This window comes from Mustela lutreola, chromosome 7 (genome assembly GCF_030435805.1).
Source record: "Mustela lutreola isolate mMusLut2 chromosome 7, mMusLut2.pri, whole genome shotgun sequence".
NCBI classification, from domain to species: Eukaryota; Metazoa; Chordata; class Mammalia; order Carnivora; family Mustelidae; genus Mustela; species Mustela lutreola.
Genome location: NC_081296.1, coordinates 109,302,475 through 109,321,010, shown reverse-complemented (window position 1 = coordinate 109,321,010; position 18,536 = coordinate 109,302,475). Strand labels below are relative to the sequence as shown.

General features: G+C 39.0%; 1 protein-coding gene across 1 annotated transcript in view; it reads right to left on the bottom strand.

Moving 5' to 3' along the window:
• The window catches only part of FBXO34 (F-box protein 34), a 134,311-nt gene that overhangs the window by 93,728 nt on the left and 22,047 nt on the right, over nucleotides 1-18,536 (bottom strand). The window lies entirely within an intron of this gene.

Sequence of the window (18,536 nt, the reverse complement as noted above, 5' to 3'; positions counted from 1 at the left end):
CAATCTCCTGCTTTGAGAAGGAAGTTGTGCTCTGATAATAGAAGCCCTTTTGGAACATCACAGAAAAAGAGATGTTTTTCAAGCTCCAAAATTATCGGCTGAGGCTTGCTTCCTTCAAAAAGCTACACAAACCATAAAATGAATGAAATTGGTCATTTTCATTTTTTATGCTTCCACGCTTGTTCTTATACATGGGTAGCTATCAAGCTGTCCAGAGAAGAGGTGAACACCATAGTCCACACAAACAGGTTATCCACCTACCACAATATCATCAGAATATTGTAATATTCTTCCCTAAAAGTAAACAGAATTACTCACCCCCATCGCATATCATCTCATGGTACTTTGCTGCACTTTTGCTATTAAATTGACATTTTATTTTTAAAGATTTTATTCATTTGAGAGAGAGCTTGTACAGGGGCAGCGGTAGCAGGAGAGAGACAAGTGGACTCCCCGCTGAATGCAGAGCCGGAAGAGGGGCTCCATTCCAGGACCCTGAGATCATGACTGGAGCCAAAGTTAGATGCGTAACAGTGAGTCACCAGGCACCCCTACTTTATTTTTTAAAGATTTTGTTTTTAAGTAATTTCTACACCCAACATGGGGCTCGAACTCACAGTCTCGAGATCAAAAGTCACATGTTCCTTTGGGTGCCTGGGTGGTAAAGTTGGTTAAAAATCTGACTCTTGGTTTCAGCTTAGGTTGTGATCTCAGTCATGAGAATGAGTCCCACATTGGCTGGCTCTGTGCTCAGTGGGGAGTCTGCTTAAAGACTCTTCTCCCTCTCCCATAACCCCTACCCCTGCTCTTGCTGTTTCTCTCTCAAATAAATATATCTTAAAAAAATAAAAAATAAAAAAAGTTTCACCTACTGAACCAGCCAGCCATCTCGCACTTTAGATATTTTAATGTGATTTATATACAGACCTTACTTTCTTTCTTTGTGAGCTCTTTAAGGACCCAAGCTAAAGATTTAGTGAATCAGAGAATAGATGATCTCTAAGAAGAGTTTGGTGACTATGTCAAAACATTCAGAGGGAAAGTTACCTTTTCATCAAGTGCAATGATATTTGAATGACCAAACTTGTCAACTTTAATAAGTGAAACTAATTTAAAGCACATGACACTCTCCAACAGTCACAGCTCTGTGATCCTTTTATGAGTTCTTTAGAACTAGTCTTTGTGGCCGGGATGCTGTTGGAATGGATCTTGCTGGTCTTTCCAAAGGCTCACATGAAATGACTTACAGGTTCTCTCAAGAGACCTTGATGGCCCAAGTTAACACATTCGACCTTATCCTGGACTGGACTGCAATTTGGCACACCGATGTCTGAGATAAATGATGTGAATCTTCTAGAAAATTACTAAATTGCATTAATGAATTTGTGGTTGGTTCCATACCCTCCAGATCTGTACACAAAGAAGGCACAGAAATATATGGCTAAACTGTTACAGAGCAGTACCACTCAATGACCCACCGCAGTGGAGAATGCTAGGAGCCAAGGCATACATATAGAGAAACCAACATGATTCCATTATGTGTCTTTAATGGAGCTGTGGCAAAGCCATTGTCTTTGGTCACCACATCAAGTACCCAATTCTTGACCCCTATGCTTCATATAAATTTCAAATATGTTGTTCCTCTCTGTTTACTCAGCAAAGCTCTAAACAAAAAGCTGAATAATAATTCAAACATTTTATTTTGCCTAGATATAAAAATCTTATGAGAAAAAGAAGTCCCGCCACTTATTTCAAATGAGTTAGTGCCAGAGACCTATGTCAAAAGCAGCATCCAATCTAAAGAGACCATTCTGTGATCATTATTAAGTACCCCATGGCAAGAAGAGCTAGTAACACCCAAATATACTCAGGAGGGATTTCCAGCTATGAAATGCCTGTAGCTCTGTGCCAGACAGTCTATAATCTTTTTTACTTACTGTTGTTTACTGCCTGGGGGGGGAGAAGCCCCAGAAGATAAGAACTCAGAACTTAATGAGGTTGATTTATTTTTCCTTGAATCACTATGAAGGTAACATCTAAAGGTCTCTTCCACAATAAACAGATCAAAGTCTGATTGAAAGTATTTACAGGCAGTGGTTCTGAAGCTTGGCACACATTAAAATTATTTAGAAAGCTTTTGAACAGTTGGATGTCTAGGTACTAGCCCAGACCCACTGAATCGTCGTCTCTGGGAAGAGGACCCGAGGCATTTGTGATCTTGTTGCACAGGGAAGGTTAAAAATTACTGCCCTAGAGCCAGGGATATGTCGGTAAACTGACTCTTGGGGATGAGGTTGGATTACTCCTGGAGCTCTGACTAGCTAGTGTGTGTGCCTTTGTTGTGGCTCAAATACTCCCACCAAAGCCAAGTTTAGCTAATGTGGAGTTAATGGGAAGAGGTGTGTGCAGTCAGCTCTCAGGAGCTTCTGGGTGCCCATTCCAGCACCACCTTTGGGGTGAGGAAGTTATAGTGAAGGGGTAAGAAAGCAATACATTATATTCCTAGTCTTTTTACACATCACAGATTCAATTCCTCAGAGAATATAAGGAAAAACTAACATCAATGATTTGTTTATCATTCATCAGCTTTCGCTTGTTCCACTGTTCTTAAAAACCAAAATTTATTTTAAAATATCAGTCTCATAAATAGAATTATTATTTTTTTCTACTTTACTAATAATACTTAAAATTAGCTCATTTTTGAAATAAAAATTTACTTAGACATATCAGTCTTATAACGAGAGTAACTTCAGTGTTCGGTATATAGAAATAAACTTTGAGTTTATTGCTGGTCTCTGGTTGTGACCACTGTCAGAAGAGTACATGTTACGGGAGACTTTTCAAACAGCATCAGCTGAAATATTATCCTAATATCCTCTAGAAATAGAAGAGAAAGAAAAAAATTCACTTGTAAAAGTCATTTTTAAATAAACTACATTTAAAAAACACTATCCTTTGAATTATAATCCTACTGAGCTTATATCTGAGCAATTGTATAATCACTGAACATATAGCAGAGAAGATAAATGAGCGAAAATTCAAAATCACTTAACTAGCAACACAAAACATGATACATTATCTAGAAATCAAAGAAGATGGAAATAGTTTACTAACAAGATACACACCTTTTTTTAGAGGGGTAGGGGCAGAGGAAAGGGGAAAGAGAGACTGTTAAGTAGACTCCCTGCCTAGTGCAAGCCAGATGTGGCACTCAATCTCACAACACTGAGGTCATGACCTTAACTGAAATCAAGAGTCAGAGGCTTAACCAAAGGAGCCTCAGAGGCGCCACAACAAGGTTCGCACCTTATGTAGTGTGTGTTTAGAAAAGCTATCTAAGAATTATACTCCTATTAAGTTTCATTCAAGCTACTGTTTAATCAAGTAAACAACAAAACCAAAAGAGGGAAAAAGTTTATTTTGTTTTCTTTAAAGATTTTATTTATTTATGTATTTGAGAGCAAGGGAGAGAGAGTGAGAGCATATGTACAAGCCAGGAAAGGAGCAGAGGAGGAGGGAGTGGGAGGGGGGCAAGAATCAAGCAGATTCAAACTGAGCAGGGAGCCCTAGGCAGATGGGATCTCACAACCTTGAGATCATGACCTGAACTGAAACCAAGAGTTGGATGCCCAACCAACTGAGTCACCCAGGTGTCCCCCAAAAAGTTTATTTTAGAAGATAAAACATCATGTGTTTCTGATTTATTTTACTGAACTTATTAATAAAAACAAAAACACTGGACTACTAACTATGCAACTAATTTTCAAGATCACATTTAAAAAATCTATAACTGTCATACATTATCCCAAGAATTTATAATCCTATCAAGTTTCCATTTGAGTCACTGTATAATCACTTAAAAGAAAAAAAATCTGATTTACTGTAGTTGAGTGAAAAAAAGCACCATGCTGTAGTCTTGGGTCTTCAGAAGTAGGGTTAAGGAATGGAGGTTCATTTCAGAAGGTGATTCACATTGTTTTTAGGCTACATGGACAAGAGACTGAGTCTAGCCTTGTTGCCAACAGAAGATGTCCTGGGGTCAGAAGTCCCTAGGAGGAGGGTAGAAGGGATTCCTGAGAACCTTCAGCCTCACTTTCCAGAATAAGGGGAAAAGCGGGGAACCTACTTCACAAGAATTTCCCTCTGTCCCTTCTACAACAACCCACCCCTAACAGGAGGATAAGAGAGAAATTACCTGGGTCAGAGTCTCCCAGTTCAGGTAGATAACTGAACAACAATAAAAAAGATCTTGAGCTTCTGTCAGTGTGAGGAGTACGAGGACAAGCTCTGTCTTTCTCCTTTAAGGGATCTGTGTTGATGGAATTGATCTGATGGAAGGATCCTTTTTCTGGAATCCTGACTCCATGAGAATGGCATCAAGTCCATATAGAACTTGGGACCGTGGATCTCCACAACATCACAAATGGTTCTTCTTCCTAAGGAATCTGGTCATCAAAAGGATTCCCTAGTGATCTCAGGCCTCTCCAAACACCTCATTTGGAATGTAAGGAACATAAGGATTTTCCCCAAAATTTCTCAATGCATATATTTCTCTTCTTATATTATCAAGGTTTAATCTCTGCCAGCTGAGCTCTCAACAACCATTAGTATGAGCCTTTCTTTCATGGGGAAGTAAACTAGGTTTTGTAAATCAGAAATTCTCTTGAATTTTTCTGGAAGAATTTTTGTTTCTATTTTATAGGTGTTCCACTCTCCATACTCATGGGTGATCTTCACATCTGTTTTAAAAGGTTCTCCTCTATCTTCACAGGGTAAATTCTCTCCACATTGGTTATTTGGTGAAAATTTATTTCATTTTCTTGATGCAACTCAGGAAGAAATTTCTGCCAGAGCTCTGACCTCTCCCTTTCAGTTTTTTTTTTCCCCCCTAAATGCAAAACACTCATTTGGAGATTTCTAACATGATCTTTCAATGCATTAATTATCCCCTTTAGTTAATTTAGTGGACATTTGGGTTTTTTTTTTTCCTTGAGAGATTTTAAATAAATATTTGACTCAGCTGTTTCATTTCATTTCTTCATTCATCTTCTCCTTTCATTCATCTTCTAGGAGGTGGTCATTTTCTAATGCAGTCACTATATCCAGATTCAAGTTCCCACCATCGCTGCTCTCTTCTCCAAGAAGGGCAGCCCCATGTCCCATCTTCAGCACATACTCACCAGAGGCTTGCTGCAACGTTCTTTACGATTTAGCGCCTGTCCCATGTGCACTTGAGCATTTTCTGACTTTTTCTTTCTGTTGGATTCATTTGGTTACTCTCCCTTCTGTTCTTCAGGAGTTTTTGTGAGTACAGTTTTAAGCTTCCCCAAATATCAGATCTCTTATTCAACGCATCTTTTAGTGTTTCTAAAGTTGATTTTCACTCTTGTCATGTATTTTGAAGGCTGTTTTGGTTGTAGCTACTTGCAATCTTATGTGTTCTGATGCATCTTCTAAAGAATGAATCTTATAATGTCAATCACCAGCTTGACTTCTTTTAAACAGTTTTTTCTTCATTTAGTTCCTTTCTCAGAATCTTTATTTTAAGCCCAAGAAGAGAGATGGAAATTTTCAGCCCTTTTTAGTGGTCTCCATTTTTTATATTTCTGATTATTTTTCCTCAAATGTGACATCCTTCAAAGTTGAGTCAAGGCCTCTAAATCCTTTTTTTTTTCTTTTCCTGAATTATAAAGGATATTATAGGGACAAATGATAAAATTTCATGGAGTCTCAGGAGTAGGTAGTATTATCAATGTTAATTTCTTGATTTTGAAGGTGATATCTGGATTATGTAGTAGAATGTCCTCCATATACCCCCTAAGTATTTGTGGGTGTGGGGCAACAGGTTAAGAACTTGCTCCTAGAAAGACAACTATCATATGATCTCCCTGATATGAGGAAGTGGTGATGCAACATGGGGGGTTAAGGGGGTAGGAAAAGAATAAATTAAACAAGATGGGATTGGGAAGGAGACAAACCATAAGTGACTCTTAATCTCACAAAACAAACTGAGGGTTGCTGGGGGGAGGGGGGTTAGGAGAAGGGGGGTGGGGTTATGGACATTGGGGAAGGTATGTGCTATGGTGAGTGCTGTGAAGTGTGTAAACCTGGCAATTCACAGACCTGTACCCCTGGGGCTAATAATATATTATATGTTTATAAAAAATAAAAATTTTTAAAAAAAGAACTTACTCCTAAATAGTTCAAGATCAAATGTTATCTGCATTGTACTTGCAACTTCTCTGTAGTTTAAAGATTTTTTTTAATTAATAAACTTTGTTTTCTAGATCAGTTTTAGGTTCACAGCAAAATCAAACAGAAAGTACAGAAAGCTCCTATATAGCCCATGCTCTCACACATATACAACAGCCTCATTATTAACATGGAACGCCAAAGTGATACATTTATTACAAGTGATAAACTTCCATGGACCTATCACCCAGAGTCCATAGTTCACTCAGGGTTCACTCTTGATGTTATACGTTCTATGGGTTTTGACAAAGTATAATAACATGTATCCACCATTGTAGTATATACAGAATACATAGCTCTAAAATCCTCTGTGCTCCACCTATCCATCCCTCCCCCCAGTCCCTAGCAATCACTGATCTCGTCATTGTATCCACAGTTTTGCCTTTTCCAGAATGTCCTGTGGCTGAAATCATACAGCACGTAGCCTTTTCTATTCTTACTGAACCAAGCTAAGCTTGTCAAAAACTTGGTTTATCTTTCTACAGAAGGGCACAAACTCCAGTGGCCAATTCTTTTTCTTTATCTAAAGTAAGCTTTTATTTTTTTTTTTAAGATTTTATCTATTCATTTGACAGAGATCACAAGCAGGCAGAGAGACAGGCAGAGAGAGAGGGGGAAGCAGGCTCCCTGCTGAGCAGAGAGCCCAATGCAGGGCTCAATCCCAGGACGCTGGGATCATGACCTGAACCGAAGGCAGAGACTTTAACCCACTGAGCCACCCAGGTGCCCCTAAAGTTAAATTTTAATAGTTAAAAATATGACTATGAATATAAATACATCATTTCCCACAACAATCCATGAAGATCTGGGTCTGATCTGCTGTCTCCTGTCTGTGCTGCCACCACTTGGCCAGTGTCTCCAGGACCAATATAACATGGAGCATCATGGCTATTACTTTGACCCCTTCAGGATGCTGAGACTCTGGGGCACCTGGGTGGCTCAGTTAGTTAAGCCTCTGCCTTCCGCTCAGGTCATGATCCCAGGGTCCTAGGATAGAGCCCTGAATCAGGCTTCCTGCTTGGCGGGGAGACTGCTTCTTCCTCTCCTTCCTGCTTGTGCTCTCTCTCTTGCTATCTCTGTCACTATGTCTAACTCTCAAATAAATAAATGAAATTTTATTTAAAGAAAAAAATATGCCAGGCCACTGCTGGGAGGACAGGGAACACTGGTGAGCATACAGCCCAGAACCAAATAGTTGTTAGCAACAGGCACAGACCTCAATGGAGGTGGGGAAGGGAGACCGTAAGACACTGGTCAATCATGCTCCCTTTCTTAAATAAATATTTAATTCTGAGAACCTAGAGGCCTTGTCCTGCCCACAAAGGTCACTAAAAACCATTCTCAGCTCCCCTCATGGTTTATACCTGATTGGCCTCTGCATGTGTGTGGCAGTGGGGGTGGGTAGGGGTGGGTGGGGGAGAGAAGGGATACTATAGGGGTTACTGAACCCACAATGGGTTTCAACTTAACTTTGTTAACTTTACCTTTAAAAACTAAGGAAGAAGCAAGTGGTATTTTCAAGGTCTTCACATTTCAAGACTGTGCAGTCCACCTGTGAGCAAGGAATGTATGACATTCAAACTACTCCTGCACATAGTGGTGAAATGTTGGATAACACAGAGGCCCTTCAAGGTGCTGTTATTCAGAATGAGAATCTTAGGGGATGTTGGGTGCTGGATGGAGCTTTCCTCCCTGTGGCAGGAGTATTGGGCCATGTGATCATCTCTTCAACGTAGAGCCTGGTCCTTGAGCATAGCGGGTGCGTGGGGAATGCTGGCCTTGTCCAGCTGAATCTTGTTGACAATTAAACTGTGAGTCAGTTGGGAATTGGCTGATTTTTTTTAAAAGGGAGGCAATGAGTAGGTCTGCTGACCTCAGATGCCTTTGTTCACATGTCTCAAGGTTACCTAGGGGTCAGCTGATCTGGGCAGGGCTACTGATTTTGCCTAGATTTGCTCATGTGCTTTGGGGTCAGCTGATGTAGACTGAGCTGGGTTAGACAAGCTCAAAGTATCGAAGGGTCAGCTGGGAATCAGCTGATGAAGATTGGACCCAGCTGTGCACTAGCTCTCCCTATCCATCTCTCATCTTCCTCCCATGACAGCAGAAAAGCTCAGTCATGTCATCCCTTGGCAATGGGAGAGGCACAAGAGACCTTTTACATTTTATAAAGTTTGCCTTGGCTATTAGATGTCCACAACTGCCTTGATGGCCTTCTCTTTTCTTCCTATGAAGTTCTCATCCTCAGAGAGACAAAAGGCTGTTTGGAACTGGGACATAGAGTAAGAGCAGATACAGATGCTCTTTTCTTCTGTTTCTCTGGTTCACTCACAAGCTCCAACCATAGCATCTTTGCCAGGATCTGCACCTGCAAAATATATACTCTAATTCTCCCTCTTCCCCTCCATTCTGAAAGTCTTAAATCTGATGAGCATAATCCATATCACATGTCTGCACCCTAACCAGAAGGAAAGCTGAGGAAGGGAAACGGTTCTACATGGGGAAGGCAGGATTTCCTCCGTGAAGAACTACAATTATGGGGAGAGAATGCTCAGAAAATTTTGAACAGCCATGAATGATGGATACTCATTACAGTTCCCATACTTGTGTCACATGACCTGGCTATTCAGGCATAACTTATCATCTATTACGGAGCATATTAAAAATAGGTACCCTTGGAGGTGGCTTATAGATGAACCCTTTCTAATAGGGACAGAGAGGGACAAACTGCCCCAATTTAATCCTCTCAGACAATACAATCTGAGAGTGAAACATACAGAGAGGTCAACAGTTAGCAGAGAGAGTGGGGCTACAACAATGGAAAGGAACAAGAGCAGGGAACCAAGAGCCACAACCACCTGGTTCAGAGACAACTCTTGCAAAACCCATTGGGTCGTCACTAGAATTTGCCACAGTGTCTGCACCAACCTTCTAGTTTTATACAGAACCTGAAACAAAACTCACATCATAAGAAAGGACCTGAACACATCTCTGCACCTGCAGCGTGAAAACATGCAGCACCCACCAAAAGTATAGCGAATTCTGTGTCCAGTGCTTGTCCACCAGATTTCAGCTTCTAAAGGGACCCCATGTTTGGTTAATTTGTATATCATCCCAAAGCACCCAGGAAATGTTTGTTGGAAATTGAAATGAGAGTATAAGCAGTAAATGCTATGGGATTTGGAAGAGAGAACAGTTACAGCTCCATTGTGCTAGGTATTCTGGGTTTGTCCCCTCACCACAGATCTATTGTCTATTATTCTCCATCCTGTTTTCTGTGTCTTAGAAAAATGACCTCCAAGAACTGCATGCCCTTTACTCCCTTATCCTATGGCTTTCCACTGGGAATAGTCCCTTTTTAAACTCCTCAGTTAAACCCATTGAGTGTACTTTTTATTTCCAGCCAGGACTCTGATACATCATACTCATATTCTAGAAAGGAGATGGTACTGTAGTTGTCTCCAAAAAGTCTTACCACTTGGAGACAGGTCAAGTTCACACATTCTGAAAGAATATATGGAATGTTTGCTTCTAGAATTGGAGATACAGAGTGACTCCCCTGTTCTCGTTCTATCTCTTTTTTTTTTTTTTAAGATTTTATTTATTTATTTGACAGAGAGAACTCACAAGTAGATGGAGAGGCAGGCAGAGAGAGAGAGAGAGGGAATCAGGCTCCCTGCTGAGCAGAGAGCCCGACTCGGGACTCGATCCCAGGACTCCAGGATCGTGACCTGAGCTGAAAGCAGACGCTTAACCGACTGAGCCACCCAGGCATCCCAAATGCCAGTGTTTTGACATAGTCAGGTTTCTTGCCAGACGGGGTTGGGGTTTAACCCTGGAGACTCGAGATGGGAAGAGAAAAAAGAGTCCTTCTTAGTGGCCTGCCCTCAGGTTGTGGTCTCTGTACAGTAATTAGATTGCGCGGGGATAAGGCTAAACATCTTATAGGTGTTTGCTGAACTTGCTGAAAGGTTTGCTAAAGACTAGGTGTCCTCTGTTTAGCTGGCCAGACATGTATCTGACTCTGGGAAAGAAAGAAAGAAAAAAAGAAAGAAAGAAAGAAAGAAAAGAGAGAGAGAGAAAGAAAGAAAGAAAAGAGAGAGAGAGAGAAAGGAAGGAAGGAAGAGGTAGGAGGGAAAAGAAAGAAGGTAGAAAGGAGACCTCCATCCACCACCTTATAAACTACTTCCTTAAGGAAGTAGAAATTGAGCTTAGCTTTAAGGGAGAAATGAGATTAAACTATGTTAAGAAGGGCAAGGCATTTCAGGAAGTGAAGAAGTGAGCAAAGAAAGTCCTTGGGACCCAGGAGTCTCCTTCTAGCCCACCACCCTGGGGACATTTCTTGGGTGCAGGCCCTAATTTTCATTATCCAAGGGAGGATCTCTGCTCCAGGGAGCAAGATGGAGAAAGTGACAAAGAAGGGGCAAAGGAACACATCTATAACAAGAATTAACTTTATCCTGGGTGACTATTTTCCAGGCTAACCATTCCATTTCTGTGGAATGAAGGGAAATGAATATTGAGGACAAGAACTCTCTGCTACTCTGAAGAAATAAGATCTGTTGGAGTTGACTGAATGATCTCAGGCTACATGACTAATGAATAAATTATTTGGGAAAGTAATTATCCATGTGTAATCTGGCAAACAGGACAGGGGTAAAAAGGGGGAAAAATCCCAATTCAGAGGATTGAAATAGTGAAAAGGAAACAATAAATTATGCATTAAAAAACAGTGTTTACACCCCATTTTGGCCATCTAAGAGTTGCACAATCTTCGACACATTGCCTAACTTCTAGAAGACTGTGATGATATCTGTAAATTGAGATAAAAATCAACTACTTCACCAAACTGGAAAAAGATGACCTGAAATAATCGTTGGTAAGTGCTTTGTGAGCAATAATGTTCCTTCAGATGAAACTGTTATTAATTATAATGAGGCTTACGGTAACATGGTTAATTTTGTAAAATATACTTATTGAGGTAAAAATGATATGTGAGACTTTCATTAGTTTTTTAAGAACACTTTTTAAACACAAGAAACTGAGTTTTGTGGTTAATTGAATTTTTTAAAAAATTCTCACTGTTTTCTTCCCTGCTAGGCAGGTCTTATTTATCAAATTGTTAGATGTGCATCCAGAAAGTAGCTGAGCAAATATTCCCACTGTGCCATAACAAACTCCTAAACACAAAGACAGAAATTTCACATAAAGATTCCAGTTGTAATATTTATGGCATTAATTTCTACAGCAAAGTAAAATATTTAGAATTGTAATAAATTACATACACAGAGTCTCAAATTTCATATATACTCTTTTTTTTTTTTTGTAAAGAGTAGAAATGAGTTTTTTAAGTGTCTCATCTGCTTGGATGATGCAATTTATAAGTTATAATGGGAAGAGTAATGGACCTGACCCATTGAGAAAGTCTTTATTTCCACCACACAGTAGCCTCAATGGGGAGAAGTAGGAAGGGGGGGGCGTCTTGATCTGCAAGGCAGCTAGTAGGTCAGGGGATTGGTTACATATAGGAAGATGAAGTAACTACATTAATGTAGTTATGCGAGCCACTCTGCTTGGCAGGGAGGCTGCTTCTCACCACCTCTCTCTGCCTGCTTTTTTGCCTACTTGTGATCTCTGTCAAATAAATAAATAAAATCTTAAAAAAAAAAAAAAAGATAATGGGAGCCAGACTTCTCACTGCCAATTATCAATGTGGAAAGGGAGAAAACTAGACCCACAGGAAGTGATCCCCTAGTAGCAATGAGTACACCTACACCCAGATGGTAACTTCTGAATATCATTCTCCACTAAAAGGATCTAGAATTCCTTGGAGAAATAGTTGAATTTAGAACTGGGACAGGGAAAGTACAACATGTTCCTGGAACATCTTGTTAAGTATGAAAGGAAGTACTCAAGGAACAATAAGGACATGTTAGAAGGACAAGAGCCAGATTGAAGGACTCCCATTGGCTAACTCTGGGACAATTGAACATAAAATGAAAAATTATAACAAATTATGACCCATTGAATAAAATAGGAATTCATGAATCCATCTTGATATAAATATATGTGAATAAATAAATAAGAAGAAAGATAGAAAGCTTTACCTCATAGTACAATGCCGACTAATGACTGAGGAATGAATGGTGGACTTAGAATACCACCATTTGTCAGCCGTTACAGTAATAGCTGACTCCAAGCAGAACCAACAATGGACACTAAAACAGTGAGTGAAAATGTATTGAGAAACAAAATATTAACAAAATATCGAAGTAGTTCTCAAAAAAACATATTAATAACTCATTGATTAATAACAATGTAATACTTACAAATGTTACAATTAATTTTACACCTTACCAAAGTGATAGAAGTCAACACTGACAGAAATGGGACAAATTAACATTTGTTAATTTGCTCCCTGATGATACACTGAGAAGAACATAGCATCATGTCTATGGTATCCCTCCCAAACAATGAATAACATGAACCTAGTCAGAATTAAGTAAACTCAGATTGAGAACTTCTCCAAAGTAACTAGCCTGTTGTCTTCCAAAAAAAGTCAGTGTCATTAGAGACAGGGAAAAACCAAGGAACTGCTCCAAAGAGACTAAAGACATGTAACAACTAAATACAACACATGATCCTTAATTGGATCCTGCATTAAAAAGCAAAGAGTGATTACATAGCATATTATTAGATAAATGTAAATGCAGCCAATGGATTGGATGGTAGTATTGTAACAATCTTAATTTTTTTATTTTAATATTTTGCCAATTACTTGACTTTAATGATTTTACTATATGCTATACAAAATAATTTAGAGAGAGAAAGAGACAGAAAGAATGATAAGTCAAATATGGTAAAATGCTAATAACTGATTAGAGAATCTGGGTAAAGGGTAAACTAAAATCCTTTATATTGTTCTTGCAATTTTCTGTAAGGTTGGAACAATTTTTAAAAGCGTATTTTTGGGGTGCCTGAGTGGTTCAATCAGTTCAGCATCTGCCTTAGGTTCAGGTCATGATCCCAGGGTCCTGGGGTTGAGCCCCACATCAGGCTCCCTGCTCTCGAGAAGCCTGCTTTTCCCTCTCCCTCTGCCTGCTTCTCCCCCTGTTTGTGCTTTCTCTATCTTTGTCAATAAATAAATAAAATCTTAAAAATAAATAAATAAATAAAGTTGTATTTAAAAAAGTAATATATAATATAAAAATAATCATTTCTCAGTTCATTGAAGATTATAGTCAGCATCTAAAAAGTGACAACATAAGGTTTGGATCTTCTCAAATCCCTACATATAAAAAAATAAATTAGAAAGTAAAGTTAAGAATTCGTGGATAACATTTACAACAAAACAAGATAGTAAGGTGTCTCCACAAATCACAAATATAAGCAGGTGGAGGAAAATCACTAACAACCACAAGGCCATGATACTAGAGTTTATGAAAGGCAGAAGAGAGGGAATCAATGGGATGTTTGATGGACCTGAGAACAGAAGAGTCCCAAAAAGAAACAGATATTTACTAGAAAGCCCATTAGGTCAATATGAGAATAACGACTATACCTGGGATGATTTTGCCCATTCCTATAACAGATAAGGGCAAGGGGGCCCTGATAAGACCCAAAGGGGTAGGAATAGTCTCGTCCCTATGAATTCTTGATACTGACCAACCAAAATGCCCTTCTAGGACGTAGCTCTGAGAAGAAACTACTGGCCATGTAATAAAAATTGATCAGGTCAGGGACAACATAGAAGTAAAGAGAAGATCCATACCAAAAATAGTTGAGGGGGGAGTGGTTGAGGGAAATGGTCAGAAAAATCTCAGAAAGAGGGGCGCCTTGGTGGCTTAGTCAGTTAAGTGGCTGTCTTCTGCTCAGGTCATGATCTTGGGGTCCTGAGATCGAGCCCCAAGTTAGGCTCTCTGTTCAGCAGAGAGTCTGCTTCTCCCTCTCTTTCTGTGCTCTCACTCTCTCACTCTCTTGGCTTTGCTTTATTTCAATTAAACAAATAAAATCTTTTTTAAAAAATCTCCAAAAAAAGTTAAAGATTAGAAAAAGAAAATCTCAAAAAGCAAACAGTCCTATTTTTTAAATATTATACAAAAACATGAAGTAGCATCACTGTCAAGTTTTATTAAAAAGCTATCTGACTGAACCAAGCCTCCTGCAGAAAGTTCAGGAAAACTAATTTTATTTAAAGCAAGCAATAGAGAAGTATCAAGGTCAAATCTCACAGTTACTGCCCCCCCAAAATAAGTAAAATAAGGAGGAGAATAGCATCCTTATAAAGAAACAAAAGCACATTAGAAGGCTATACTCAAGAAACAGATAAATATGGTAGTTCAAATCGTAGTATTTAAAAATGAATTTTAATAAACAATACAAGACATGAGAAAACAACATAAATCATAATTAGAAAAATTTACAAATTAGGTAATAATTCTCAAAGGAGAATTTGAAAATAAAAAATCATTTTAGAAATAAATGCTAAACTAGAAGAAATAAAAGCAAAACACACACACACACACACACACACACACACTGACAAATAATGCCTTATAAGAAATAAAAGATGAAATGGACAATTTTAAAGCTAAAACAAAATTAATGTTTTTTAAATTAAAAAAAGAGACTAAAAAGGGATTCAAAAGTTGACAATATGGAAGATTGTCAAAGAAGATCAACATGCAGACAAAAGGGGTCCAAAGAAGAAAACCAACAGAAAGAACAAAACAAATACTGTAATTCACAACAAGTTTTCTGGAATAAAAAAAGATTTGAAATTAATATTGAAATAGCAGTTTATGTACCTGAGAATATTGATCAGAACAACCAAGACCAAGATGTATTCTACTAAAATTACTGGACTTTATTTTTTATTTTCTTTTAAGATTTTATTTTATTTATTTGACAGAGAGAGAGAGAGAGATTACAAGTAGGCAGAGCAGCAGGCAAAAAGAGAGGGAAGGAGGCTTCCAGCTGAGCAGAGAGCCCAATGCAGGACCAAATCCCAGGACCCTGAGCCAAAGGCAGAGGCTTAACCCTCTGAGCCACCCAGGCGCCCCTAAAATTACTGGACTTTAAAAAAATAAAGTTTTGGGTACTGAGGCAAAAAGAGCATTTGACTTACGAAGGAGAAATAACTAGGTTGTCATCAAACTTTTCAACAGCAGCCATTACGCCAGAAAAAAGGTAAGGGCTGTTTTTACAAGATTCAGAAAAATAAATTATCAGCCAAACATTTTATATCCTGCAAAGCTGACCTGCATGTATAAAAGGTACAAATTATTATTTTTTTAAAAGATTTTATTTATTTATTTGTCAGAGAGAGAGAGTGAGAGCGAGCACAGGCAGACAGAGTGGAAGGCAGAGGCAGAGGGAGAAGCAGGCTCTCTGCGGAGCAAGGAGCCCGATGTGGGACTCGATCCCAGGATGCTGGGATCATGACCTGAGCCGAAGGCAGCTGTTTAACCAACTAAGCCACCCAGGTGTCCTGGTACAAATTATTTTTGATAAATCTCAAAAAATATTGTTCCTCTGTGCTCTTCCTAAGAAATTGAATAGAGAGTTTCAGCCAACCAAAATGACTACAGAATTATTAATATAAGGATAAGAGGTGATTATTAAACATACAGCTGTTTGCAGAAGTTAGACAATAGTTGAAAAAGGAGGAGATTACAGTGTGCAATGGCTAAATGATCTCACCAAGTAGATCATATACAGCATGGTACAAACACACCACAACCATTTTTAAAATGGAGAGAAATGGAGATAGCATACACATATTTTAATTTTTTTAGTAATTGGTGGTGATATTAGTAATATTAACCATCAGTAGTAGTATTAGTGTTATAATTCTGGACTATTGTTGGTGTCATATGGAAAGAAGTAAATGAAAAATAGGGACTATTCTAACTCTACCATTCCCTGTTACCTTGAGAAACAGGGTTGTTGGTATGAAAGACAGGAGATAAAGATATAACACAAAAGAGGTTAAGTACAAACCTGGTAGTTCTGAATTTAAAACAGAAATATTAGTATGAACTCATCATGTAATATATATATCCACTTCCACTAAAGAGGCTTAGAAACAGCAATTACATTGTGATCTTGAAATACATACCATCGAAAGAGATCGGGGTCCTTGGAGAAATGGTTGATTCCAGGAACTGAGGTCTGGAAGGAAAATGGAATATCTCAACATATCAGCTATCAAGAAAGCTATTTAAAAAAAACTATTAGGATAAGATCCAAGGAGGTAATTTGAAGAGTACCAACAGCCAAAGACGGGACAGTTGGAGCTTCAAGAAAGATAAGAATTGGTGACCCCAGCGTCCTGGGATCAAGTCCCACATCTGGCTCCCTGCTCAGCGGGGAATCTGCATCTCCCTCCTCTTCTGCCTGCCAGTCCCCCTGCTTGTGCTGTCTCTTTCTGTCAAATAAATAAATAAAATATTAAAAAAAGAAAGATAAGAACTGCAATGGATTGAAATTCCCCAAATATGTTTAAGTCCTTAAGTTCATTGTAATAGTTTAAAAATCTAAATCTGTGAAAGGTGACAGGGAATCAATTTGTTGCATCAAAAACTGGGGAACGGGGCGCCTGGGTGGCTCAGTGGATTAAAGCCTCTGCCTTCGGCTCAGGTCATGATCTCAGGGTCCTGGGATCAAGTCCCGCATCGGGCTCTCTGCTCAGCAGGGAGCCTGCTTCCTCCTCTCTCTCTGCCTGCTTCTCTGCCTGCTTCTCTGCCTACTTGTGATCTCTGTCTGTCAAATAAATAAAATCTTAAAAAAAAATTGGGGAGGGGTGTCTGGGTGGCACAGTCAGTTGAGGGTCAGAATCTGGGTTTTGGTTCAGGTCATGATCTCAGGGTTGTGAGATTGAGCCCTGCCTTCAGCTCGATGCTCAGTGCAGAGTCTGCTTGAGATTCTCTCTCTCCCTCTGCCTCTCTGCTCCTCTGCCCTGTGCATGCTCTCTCTCTCTTGTTCAAATAAATACATCTTTTTAAAACCTGGGGAAATAAAAGGGAAAAACTCAAACATCTTTCCTGCCTTTTCTGTAGTAAATTGTTTCATTGGGATGCATGGGATGCATCTCAAAGTAATACATGAAAGCAAAATGGTAGAAACAGAATATCATCTTTTTGCAAGCTTCAGTTAATAAATCTAAATATTGAAGATCAATGGCTGCTAGCATGAAAAAGAAAGAAAAAGAAAAGGAATGAAAACCAGACTTCTGAAAAAAGAACACAAAGGAATCAAATCTAAACCTGATGGGACTCTGGCTCCACCTGCCAATTCCTAAGACACACGAAAGACACAGGATCATGTTGAGCCGTATCACGAGGGTGCACTCAGCAAAACCCAGACTGCAAGAAATTCTCTGTGTCACAGGGGAGTTCCACCACAGATAAAGTATAAGGAAAAGAAACAGTAGAGGAGAATGTGAAGATCAAAGGAAATGTGAAAAAATAACAAGGTGTTTTCTTTTCAACAGGCAAGACTAAACTGTAGTGTAAGTAAATGTGAGAGAGTGATTGCTAGTAGTCAGGATCAAGGTTATTTTGGAGGAAGAGGGATGGCTGTGCATTGTCTAGGGCTTTTGGGGGGCTCCCGAGATGACTGGAAAAGTTCTGTTTCTTGACATGGGTTGTGGCTACAAGGGTATTCACCGTACAATTATTCACTAAGCTCTACATTTGTTTAGTTTCCTGTTTCTATGTGTTTCTATTTATTTTGTAATTTAAAAGTGTTAAAAAGTGGAGCACCTGCTGGCTCAGTTGGTTAGGCATCTGCCTTTGGCTCGGATCGTGACCCTGGGGTCCTGGGATCAAGCCCCACGTCGGGCTCCCTGCTCAGCAGAGAGCCTGCTTCTCCCTCTCTCTCTGCCTGTTGCTCTGCCTACTTGTGCTCTCTATCTCTCTGTCAAAAAAAAAAAAAAAAACCCAAAATTTAAAAGTATTAAAAAGTTACAGTGGTTTAGGAGACAAATCAACCTGAAAATGGTAAGAAAGAAGTACATGCAGTAGATACACCCTTATAATAGAGTTGATTATTATTATTTAAGCTAGTTCAGGTCCATTTGTGTCTTCCAAAATGTAACCATATAAAATAAGAACTACAACTGACACAGAAATGTAGAACATATATAAAAACGAAACAACACAAAGAGCGCTTACAGTCTGTCATTTTCTAAAACTGTCTTCTTTGGAATATTAATTCCACTAGAGGTTAATAGGTACTATTCCAGAAATGAAAAAAAGAAAAAAAGAGAGAAAGAGAAAGGA